Here is an 11,412-nt window from a genome sequence, read left to right on the forward strand (position 1 = left end):
GAGGTTGAGGATAAGGGAAAATAGCCCAGACAAAGATATGTAGAAAAAGAGCACAGGGGCCAGAGCAATAGCACAGTGGATAGGGTTTTTTGATTTGCATTGTAGCTGGGTTCGATGCTGAGCAACCTATATGGTCCCCCTAGCCCGCCAGGAGTGATTCTTTTGTTTCCCCCCACGTCAGGAGTGATTCTTGAGTGCAGAGCCAGGAGTAACCTCTGAGCACCATCTGGTGTGATCCAAACCCTCACCCCCCCCACCCCCAAAAAGAAAAGAGCATAGAAAAATGATGCTCCACAAGAAGCCATGGAGACTGTGCAGAGGCAGGGAAAGAGTTGTGGTTTTTTTTTGTTGTTGTTGTTTGTTTGTTCTTTGTTTTTGGGCCACACTTGGTGACACTCAGGGGTTACTCCTGGCTATGCACTCAGAAATTGCTCCTGGCTTGGGGGACCATATGGGACACTGGGGATCAAACGCAGGTCCGTTCTAGGTCAGCTATGTGCAAAGCAAACTCCATACCACTGTGCTATCGTTCCAGCCTCTCAAAGAGGATTTTTGTGCTGGAACAGCAGCAAGTGCAGAGAGAAAAGGGGTAGAAATGGGTGTGGTTCTGCATGGAAAACACCCTCTGCGCCATCCATGAAGAAAATGCACAGCATCTCCTAATGTCATCCAATGGCCAGCGGCAAACAGGACGTCTGGCTTTCAGCTTGTAGGAAGGGAAATGAGAATCCTAGTTGACTGGATTTATGGAGTGTTTTGATGTGACTGAGTGTTGAAAAATTATTTGCCAGGAGGCGGCGGCTTTGGTGGCTTGATGGTAAAAGAACACAAAATAATCCCTTTTATAGTAATCTGTGAGGATCAAATGAACATGTATATAAATATACGTAAATTATATAAATACCAGGTCCCACATAAACACATGAGGGAAAGCCAGGCAAAATCAGACTCTCCTCTGGCTGCTGGATGCAGAGGAAGTGCCCTGAGGAAAGTGGCGCTGAGCTGCAGTAATGAAAGCTGTAGTGGGGCCAGCCAGGCGATGAAAGCCCCGGGTTGAAGGGGCTTCAAGGGTTTTCCATGTCCTGCTTTAGGATCTGGGGTTGAAGTGCTACAAAGAAGTATCTCCTGTGTGCCCACATTATTTTGCGTAGATGTAAAATGGTGCTGTAAGATTTTCTTTGCACAGCAGAAGCAAAAGTCCCAAGATTTTGCAGCTGGTGAGTGGGGGAGAGATCTGTTCCTATAATGCAGGACTCACATGGCATCTTCCAGATTCACAGAAGCTAAGTGGATGCACCTGCAGGTTTTGCCTTCCTCAGGGTGGTATTCACTTCTTCCTGGTGGGCAGATCTGGTTTGGAAAGACCTTTATCTACTGGCTTGGGGCCACACCCAGCAGTTCTCAGAGGCTACTACTCTTTGATGAGGCTCCTAGTGGTGTTTGGGGGACCATGCTGGGTGAGGTTGAATCCAAGGCTCCATGTGTAAAGCATGTAGGTGTCCAGCCTTAGAGCCCATTGAAGGTCTTTAGTGCCCTTCTGATGAAAACAAAAATGAAAAAAAAAAAATAGAAAGTTTCTATACTAGTAAATGGCAATAAATTAAGGTTTCTTAGAGAGTAATACACTCCATCCTGTGCCCTGCTCAACCCCTGGGCCAGAATCTCCTATAGTATTGGTAAAGGGAGAAACACATCCTAATTGGCTCAGAAAATGTTTAAACTAGAGCAATGGTGCAGCGGGTAGGGCGTTTGCCTTGCATGCAGCTGACCCGGGTTCAATCATTAAATTGAATCATTAAATTCATTAAATTGAATATGGTCCTGACTCCCCACACCCCTGGAATGATTCCTGAATGTAGAGCCAGGAGTAATACTGAATACTGCCAAGTGTGACCCAAAAAACAAACAAAAAAATCTAAAAAAAATAAGAAGCCACAAATGCAGTCGCCATGTTTGAATCAGGCCAGCTCCATTGACTCACTCTTTTTTCAAATGAGATATAAAGCAAACTGTGAAAGACTATGGCTACACCAGCCCATGCAACACAAAACTGGTCATTTCAGGATAAGAGTCCAGGCCAAGGCACCACCTGCCAAAGCCACACTTGCTTCTATCATTGAGAATCATTGTTTTCCCAGTGGCCTACCTCATCACTGACCCTCTACAATTCCCTGTGGAGACACTGATCTGATCATACTTCAGGTGTACCAGGTGTTGGGCTGATATCACCAGGGCTTTTTTTGGGAATGAGTATAGGCACCCTCCTTTGTATCTTCCTTCTTCCCAGAAAGCCTGGCAGCTGTAACCACACCCATAAACACAGTCACCATGTTCTAACCAGGCTTTTTACCAGGATGCCCTGCAGCTGAGTATATGTCACTAAAATTCATAGTATTGTAGCTTTGAATTTCTGAATAACTTCATTTGTTTGATGCTGTCATTCCCTAAAGGAATACCCCAGACTGGACATATAAAAACAGACTGGACATATAAAAACAGACTGGACATATAAAAAGACCTTACTAAATCTGCCACTGTATTAATGACTTAATAGGTGATATGACAACTTTCACAAATGAACTTGCTACTATACTTATTCTTTTTTTCTTTTTCTCTTCCATTTTTTTTCTTTCCATTTTTCTCAATAATTACTTTCACTTACTGGTATCTGGAAACAAATATATTGTGATTAACTATATCAACTATGTGATGAATTTTCTTTAAATTAAAAGAAGCTAGATTGGGCTAGACCATTAAACACAGTATATAGAGTCTGCCTTGCATGTGGCTGACCTGGGTTTGAATCCTGGTCCCTTGCCCACCAGGAGTGCTTCCTGAGTACAGATTTGGGAATAACCCCTGAGCAACACTGGGAATAGCCCCCAAACAAAAGCAAACAACAAAAAGAAGTCAGAGTTCAAGTATTTCTCCATATTGACACTATTTTACAAAAGTAGAACATTACTCCTTGGGACACAAGAGACTCTAGTCCTACCTCTAACTCCTTCTGAGGGGCATAAAATACTATGACTGGGGTGAAGTCAAGGCCAATTGGAGTCTGAGTTGAAGAGAAGGTAGCTTTGGTTTCTGTCTCCTGACTGATGTCACCAAAGCTCAGCTTGAGGGGATTAACTTGGGAGAAATGACGACCTCGGCCTGGCCTGTGTCCCTAAGAACTTTCTGGGAAGGTTGCTTATAAAACTAAAGTGTGTAAATGCTCCATCATCTAGTTAAAAAAATAATAACCTAGCTGCTACTGGAGCTGACTTCTACGACATATTTTCAGCAAAACACATTTATTTACCTTTCCTTCTAATAAAACACACCAGTAATAAATAAAAGGCAGTAAAATACCCACAGCTTGCTATTAAAACTTGATCTGTTTTTAATGGCCACTTTTAGCATACTGTTTTGGATGGATCAGGTATTATTTGAAAATAAGCACCCACTGAGGATCGGATGGAAATGGGCACCAAGGTGCAAATATTGTAATTTGTCCTAAACACAGTGCTTATACAGAGAATTTAAGCATCTCCCCCGAAAGAGTAGGCTGTGCTTTAAAAAAGTTAATGATCTACTTCTCCCAGTGACTCACTTGTACAAAAATGCCAACATAAAAAACATTATTCTTTTTTATTTTTAAGTTTAAATTACAGTAGAGGGAACTTACTTCAGTCACAGTGCTGTTACATAAATGCTACATTGGCGGGGAAAGAAGTCATTGGAGTTTGGGAGCTATTTCCCCTTTTTTGCTTGTGAGGGGCACACCTAGCTGTGCTCACAGCTTACTCCTGGCTCTGTGCTCAGGGATCACACTTGGTGGGCTTGCAAGGCAAGCACTCCACCTGCTGTACCACCTCTTAGAGCCCAAAAGAAAGTTTTGGGGTTTGAGGGGTATTTTTGGTGTCACTCCAGAGGTGCTCAGGAATTACTCCAGGTTCTGTGCTCAGAGGACCATATATATATATATATATATATATGGTACTGGTGATTGAACTCAGGTTGGCCACATGCAAAGCAAAAGCTCAACCTACTATACTGTCACGCTGGCTCTTCCCTTTATTTTTTTTTGTAATGAATACTTCTTAAAAATCTCTAGTGCAGGTATCCCACCACTGCTTGGAGATATAATCATATGTAAAGAGAAGTGACCTGAATAAAGTCGGTTAAACAAAACACTGAGTCACTCTTCACATTCTCCCCTTCGCTTTGTGCCATCCTACCTCCGGATGACCAACAGCGAGCTGGCAACCACCTGAGTAGAAAGGATCCAAGCAGAAGCAAAGAATGGAAGGAATTTATGTGTCACACTCAGCCATCCAGGTCTCTTTTAACAAGGCGGTTCCTCCAGGGCTCCCCTTTCTCACCAATCACCCCAACCTCATTTTCTGAGGGGGAAGGAAGGAAGACCTCCTCCTGCTATCAGTAGATGCTACCTAGACAAAATTCCTTCAGTTTAGGACAGATGGGCTGAAATTTGAGAGTGGGGTGCTTGCTTCTCCCTTCATTTTGAAATTCGGAGCACAGGACAACTTTGTGGCTGGATTACCAGATTTTTAAGAAGAAATGTGACCATAGGGACTGGAGCAAGTGGGGCACTTTCCTTGCTCAAGGCCAACCTAGGTTTAATCTCTGGCGTCTCATATAATCCCCCAAGCACTACCAGAAGTAATTCCTGTGTGCTGAACCAGGAGTAATCCCTGAACAATGCTGGGTGTCACAGAGCAAAACAAAATAAAACAAAAAGTGGCTACAGTTGAAAAGCTGTAAGCCACGACTCAAATCTCCAGGACTCATACTTGCCCCTCTGCCTCATGTTAGTACTTAGGACGATGATCCCAGAAGGTCACAAGACAAAGTGGAAGCCTGGGAACAGCATGCATGACAACTGCGGAACTTAATACTCCATTTGTTACTGACAAACCTGGAGACCGCGTGGGGACTCTCAGGGGCCTGCAAGTGCCATTCTTTGTCCTGTACTTTTTTTTTTTGGGGGGGGGGTCTGCACCTGGCAGCACTCGGGGGTTACTCTTGGCTCTATGCTCAGAAATCGCTCCTAGCAGACTCAGGGGACCATATGATGCCGGGATTCGAACCACCGTCCTTCTGCATGCAAGGCAAACACACTACCTTCATGCTATCTCTCCAGCCCCTGTCCTGTACTTTTAAACATCCAGACAAAGGCAGGCAGAGGACCCACAGACCTCCAGGATGAGCCCAAGATCATACTTAGCCAATTCTTAGACATCAAATCCCTGACCGTCTCTCCTCATTGATCTGCGTACCGATTGCCACCATCAGAAAGAATGATGCTGAAGAGACCACACAGAAATTAACTGCATGCGGTTGACTACAGTTTGATCCCTTATACCCCATATGGCCCCTTGAGTCCTTCCAGGAGTGATCCTTGAGTACAGAATCAGGTGTAAGCCCTGAGCACTGCGGGGTGTGATCTTCCTAATCTCTCCCACCCCACCCCTCAAAAACAAGAAAGTCTTGGAGCCAGAGTGATAATACAGCGGGTAGGGCATTTGCCTTGCTTGCATGGGCCGGGTTTGACCACTAGCATCCTGTATGGTCCCCAGAGCTTGCCAGGAGTAATTTCTAAGTGCAGAGCCAAGTTCCGCTGGTTGTGGCCCCCAAACAACCCTCCCCCACCCCATTGAAAACCTTGCACTCAGGAGCATTGAGAAGTCTAGGTGAAAACATTTTCTCCAATAATCAATGCCATGAAAATATTCTAGCACCTAATTTTCAGTGGAGATGTAGCTGCTCTGCAATCCTGCCTTCTTTCATGGAGGAAGAGAACAAAAGCTGTGTATTTAACATCACCTGGACAGTGGAGATGCAGGAACTGATGTTGGCCATTTTTCTAATTCAGCCGGGTGGGTGTTGGTTAGTACAAACATGGTGACTTCAGCCTGTAAATCTAAGCTGGAGAAATAGATTGATGGGCTGAGCATAAGCTGTGCAGGCAGAAAACCCAGTGTCAAAACAGATGGAAACCTAGGTCAAATCAATCTCATTTCATGCATCTGGATACAGGGGTAACATATAACAATAAAGAGATAAATGCACATCGCTACAGTTCTAGAGTTGAAGAGTCACTGTAGGGAAATACATGGTTAAATATACTTTGTTTTCATTTTGTTTACTTTGGGGACATTCCCAGTTCTGTGCAGGAACCATATGGTGCCAGGGATCCAGCCTGAGCCCCTAACCTGCATAGCATGTGCTTCAGACCTTTGAATTCTGTCTTAGGCTCAAGATAAGCTTCTTTAGACCACAAGTTGCTACTTAAAAAAAAATCATATAGTACCAATGATGCTAGTGAAAAAAGGGTGTGGTGAGAATATTGGACATTAGTGACTGGCTTTACTAATCTTTGTGGTCCTGGTTAAAAATAGAAACTGGAAATAAAGCCTGGATGTAGAAATCCTTGAACTTGCTCATGGGAGAAACAATCTACAAAATAATCACATCTGAAGCCAGTGACTGCCAAATGCAGTCTTGTGAAATGTTCTGTCAAAATAAAGATGTGGCACTGGGAAGCAGATGGCAGAATTCTTTCCCAAGTTTCACTTAAAGGAAGATTGTAGGCATTTCTGTGTTCTGGAAAGGATGTTGCAGCAAGTATAATGCTAGATGAGTTCTGATAATAGGTTGCTCCAATCCTCTCTGCTCAGCTCAGGAAATCGCTGGCTTTAAATGGGGGTGGGGTGTGTGAGGGGGGGAGGGGGGAAGTAGTGCTGGAGAAAAAGGAACAGGAACCCCAGCTCTGCAGGCAAGAGAGCACTGCAGTAGAGCTGGTGGAGGTAGTCTGGGGATGGAACCTGAGTAGGCCAGGTGCAAGACAAATGCCCTACCCACTGTACTACTGCCCACGGCCTCAAATCTCAATATTTTGGGGGCCACAACCAGCGACGCTCAGGGGTTACTCATGGCTCTACACTCAGAAATCACTCGTCAGGCTCAAGGGGCCATATGGGATGCTGGGGATCAAATCCAGGATCGTGTTGGGTCAGCCAAGTGCAAGGCAAACGACCTACCACTGTGCTACCAAATTCTACATGTGTCTTCATTCTTGGATATGCCACACAAACCCTCAGAGCACTAATGATGGCCCAACAATATGAAATTGCAGATGTTTAGCCTGAAGATTGCATATAAGAGGTTTCACCAAAGCCTCAAAGCCAGAAGTCAGGGTAGTAGCTCCTTCCAGCCTAAAGCATCATCCTCACCCATCTTATTTGTAAAGATATTCATTGCCCTTTAGAAAAATTTCCACACCTGGCAGTGTTCAGGAATTCCTTCTAGTGTTGTTCTCAGGAACCACTCATGGCAGGGTTTGGGGGACCATATGGAATGCAGGGAATTGAGTTTGGATCGGCCATATGCAAGGCAAGCACCCTACTGGTTGTGTTATGGCTCTGGGCCCAGATTGCCTTTTTGTTTGTTTTTGGTTTTTGGGCTATGCCCAATGGCTCTCGGGGCTCTCAGGGGGCTACCCCGGCTCTTCGTTTAGGATTACTCCTGGCAGCCTCAGGGACCATATGGGATGCCAGGGATGGAGCCCAAGTTGATAGCAATGCAAGGCAAACACTGTACCTGCTGTGCTGTGGCTCTGGCCCCCACACTGCCATTTCTCTCTCGCCTTTTTTTTTTTTTTTTTTTTTTGGGTTTTTGGTGATCAGGAGTTACTCCTGGCTTTCCCCTCAGAAATCACTCCTGGCTGGCACAGGGGACAATATGAAATGCTGGGATTCTAACCACCATTCATGCTAAATCAGCTGCGTGCAAGGAAAATGCCCTAACTGTGCTGTCTCTCAGGCCCCCCCAACACATTGCCTTTTTTTTTTTCTTTTTTGGTTTTTGGGTCACGCTCGGCAGCACTCAGGGGCACTCCTGGCTCTGCACTCAGAAATTCTCCTGGCAGGCTTGGGGGACCATATGGGATGCAGGGATTTGAACAACTGTCCATCCAGAGTTGGATGCATGCAAGGTCCTATGCTGTGCTATCTCTCTGCCTCCCCCCAACACATTGCCATTTTTTTGGGGGGGTCACACTCGGCAGTGCTCAGGGGTTACTCCTGGCTCTATGTTCAGAAATTGTTTCTGGCAGGCTCGGGGGACCATATGGGAAGCCGGGATTCTAACCACCGTCTTTCAGCATGTAAGGCAAACGCCTTACCTCCATGCTATCTCTCCGGCCCCACATTTCCTTTTTTTTTGGTTTTTGGGCTACACCCAGTGACGCTCAGGGGTTACTCCTGGCTAAGTGCTCAGAAATTGCCCCTGGCTTGGGGGGACCATATGGGACGCCGGGGGATCGAACCGAGGTCCGTCCTAGGCTAGCACTGACAAGGCAGGCACCTTGCCTCTAGTGCCACCACACCGGCCCCACATTGCCATTTCTTAACAAGAAAATTTTACTAACACCTTTCATTCACAAAGCATTCTACTATTCTGGGAGGAATAAACCTAAAAGGACAGCTGAGATGAACACATTAAACATGCGCAACTCTAAAATTTCAAATAGTTAAGGGCCAGAGCCTTAGCAGAACAGGGAGGGTGTTTGCTTTGCACATGGTCGGCCTGGGTTCCATCCCTGGCATCCCATATGGTTCCCAAGGCTGCCAGGAGTAATCCTGAGTGCTGCAGGGTGTGGCCCCAAAACAAATTTAAAAAATTCCAAATGGCAACAAGAAAAAGGATCCATAGTTAAGAACAAGTCCCAAATGTCAGCCCAGAGTCAAAGCCATGAGCTCTAATGGTACCAGTGGTTCCCCTCTAGATACATGCTTTAAAGAGTCTGTGCGGAAGGGAGTAGGGGTGGGAGTGAGTTTGGGGTGAAGACAAATAGGAGGGGAAACTGGGGAAATAGGTGGCAGAAAATGAACACTGAAGGGATAGATCAGTGTTGGAATGTTCCAACATTGGATGACTGAAACTCAACTATCAACTTTTTTTTTTTTTTTAAGCACCATGATTACAAACATGATTATAGTTGGGTTACAGTCACAAACTTATTTTGAGGGCTGGACACAACTGTCAGTGCTCCTGATTCTGCACTCAGTAATCACTCCTGGCAGTGCTTGGGGACCATTATTAATTCTGGGGATCGAACTGGGTCTGCTGCATGCAAGGCTAGCGCCCTGTCACTGTACTATTACTCTGGCCCTATCAGCAACTTTTTAACTGTATATCTCAATGATTTAATTAAAAAGAAAAAGTATTGGGCTGGAGCAATTGCATAGCAAGTAGGGTGCTTGCCTTGCAGGCGGCTGACCTGGGTTCAATCTCAGGTACCCCATATGGTCCCCTGAAGCCTGTCAGGAGCAATTTCTGAATGCAAAGCAAACTATAATTACTGAATACTGCTGGGTGTGGCCCAGAAACAAAAAGATGGAAGGAAGGAAGGAAGGAAGGAAGGAAGGAAGGAAGGAAGGAAGGAAGGAAGGAAGGAAGGAAGGAAGGAAGGAAGAAAGGAAGGAAGGAAGGAAGGAAGGAAGGAAGGAAGGGAGGGAGGGAGGGAGGGAGGGAGGGAGGGAGGGAGGGAGGGAGGGAGAAATGTACTTTATTCAAAAGGGTTATTCATATGGTGCTGGGATGGTGGATGACATACCACTAGGCTACATCTCCAGTAATGACTTATTCCTTTTGTTTTGGAACAGCACCCATTGATGCTCAGGGGTTACTCTTGGCTTTGCACTCAGGAATCACTCCTGGTGGCAATTGGGAACCATATAGCATGGCAAGAATCAAACCTGGGTCAATCACATGCAAGGTAAGCAAGTGACTTTCCCTCTGTACATAGCTCTGGCCCTGAGAGGTTTATTCCTAATAATGAGCCTCTCAAAGGGAGACATTATTTTATTTTTGGTTTTGGGGTCACACTCAGTGATGCTCAGGGGTTATTCCTGGCTATGTGCTCAGAAATCGCTCTTGGCTTGGGGGACCATTTAGGACGCTGGGGAATTGAACCGCACAGTCCGTCCTAGGCTAGGCAAAGCAGACACCTTACTGCTCCTGTCCCATAGACATTAAAATCTTTAAAAAAAAAAAAAAAGAGCTGAAAACAGTGCCATTAAGTCTTAGAACTTTAAAATAAAAAAGAGGGCTTCCTCTTAAAGACTCAACACAGATCAAACTCAGAGTTTATATATGATAAAGCCTCAAGAACAATCAAATACGCAGCAGTAAGAATTTCAAGTATTGGGGTCGGAGTGATAGTATGGAGGTAAGGCGTTTGCCTTTCATGCAGGAGGTCATCGGTTCGAATCCCGGTGCCCCATATGGTCCCCCGTGCCTGCCAGGAGCAATTTCTGAGCCTGGAGCCAGGAATAACACCTGAGCACTGCCGGGTGTGACTCAAAAACCACACACACACACACACACACACACACACACACACACACACACACACACACACAAAAGAATTTCAAGTATTTCAATTCTCTGAATATACAAAACCAAATAAGGCACGTGAACCTAAAGAATAAACACAAAGAGAGTCTACAAAGTTTGAGTCTGTGTGATTTAGAGTTTTTTGGTTTTTGGGTCACACCTGGCGGTGCTCAGGGGTTACTCCTGGCTGTCTGCTCAGAAATTGCTCCTGGCACGCACGGGGGACCATATGGGACTAACCACCTTTGGTCCTGGATCGGCTGCTTGCAAGGGAAACACCGCTGTGCTATCTCTCCAGGCCCTGATTTAGAGTTCTTGTATTTTGTCCTATATAATTTAAATAACATTCTATTACATGGCCACAGGGGATTCAGATCTTAGAAATATATTTCTGGGGTTGGAAAGGTAGCATGGAGATAGGGCATTTGCCTTGCATGCAGGACAGTGGTTTGAATCCCAACATCCCATATGGTCTCCTGAGCCTGTCAGGAGCAATTTCTGAGCGTAGAGCCAGGAGTAACCCCTAAGCGCTGCTGGGTGTGACCCAAAAACTAAAAAGAAAAAAAAATATTCCTTCCAAAACTCAGAACATTCAAAATTATAAAAACACCTTAACTGTTGTTGGTATCATCTAGTCCCTGTAGTCTTCTGAGGCTCTGTAAAACCCCATTTGGCTGTTGCAAACTATGACTTTTGATTAAAAATATATGATAGCTTACTTAGAAGAATCAATAGGCTAGTTAGAATGACCATTAACTGTGCTTGAGCAGAATTTCAGATGAAAAACTGACACTTCAGTTCCTAAGCGGATCCTGCTGTCCACAGGTAGAAGATTAATGAACAGCTACAGTAATGCCGATTTATGGAATTATTTTACCATCCTGCTGCAATTTTGTTCCTGGTATTTTATTTGAATAAGGGAAAGAAGGAAAAAAGTGCTTACAAGAACCAGTGGTCTCTTAACACAGCTGAAAGAACAGAAACTGAGTGAGGATTATCTTTCGC

This window comes from Suncus etruscus, chromosome 14, assembly GCF_024139225.1.
Source record: "Suncus etruscus isolate mSunEtr1 chromosome 14, mSunEtr1.pri.cur, whole genome shotgun sequence".
Lineage (NCBI taxonomy): Eukaryota > Metazoa > Chordata > Mammalia > Eulipotyphla > Soricidae > Suncus > Suncus etruscus.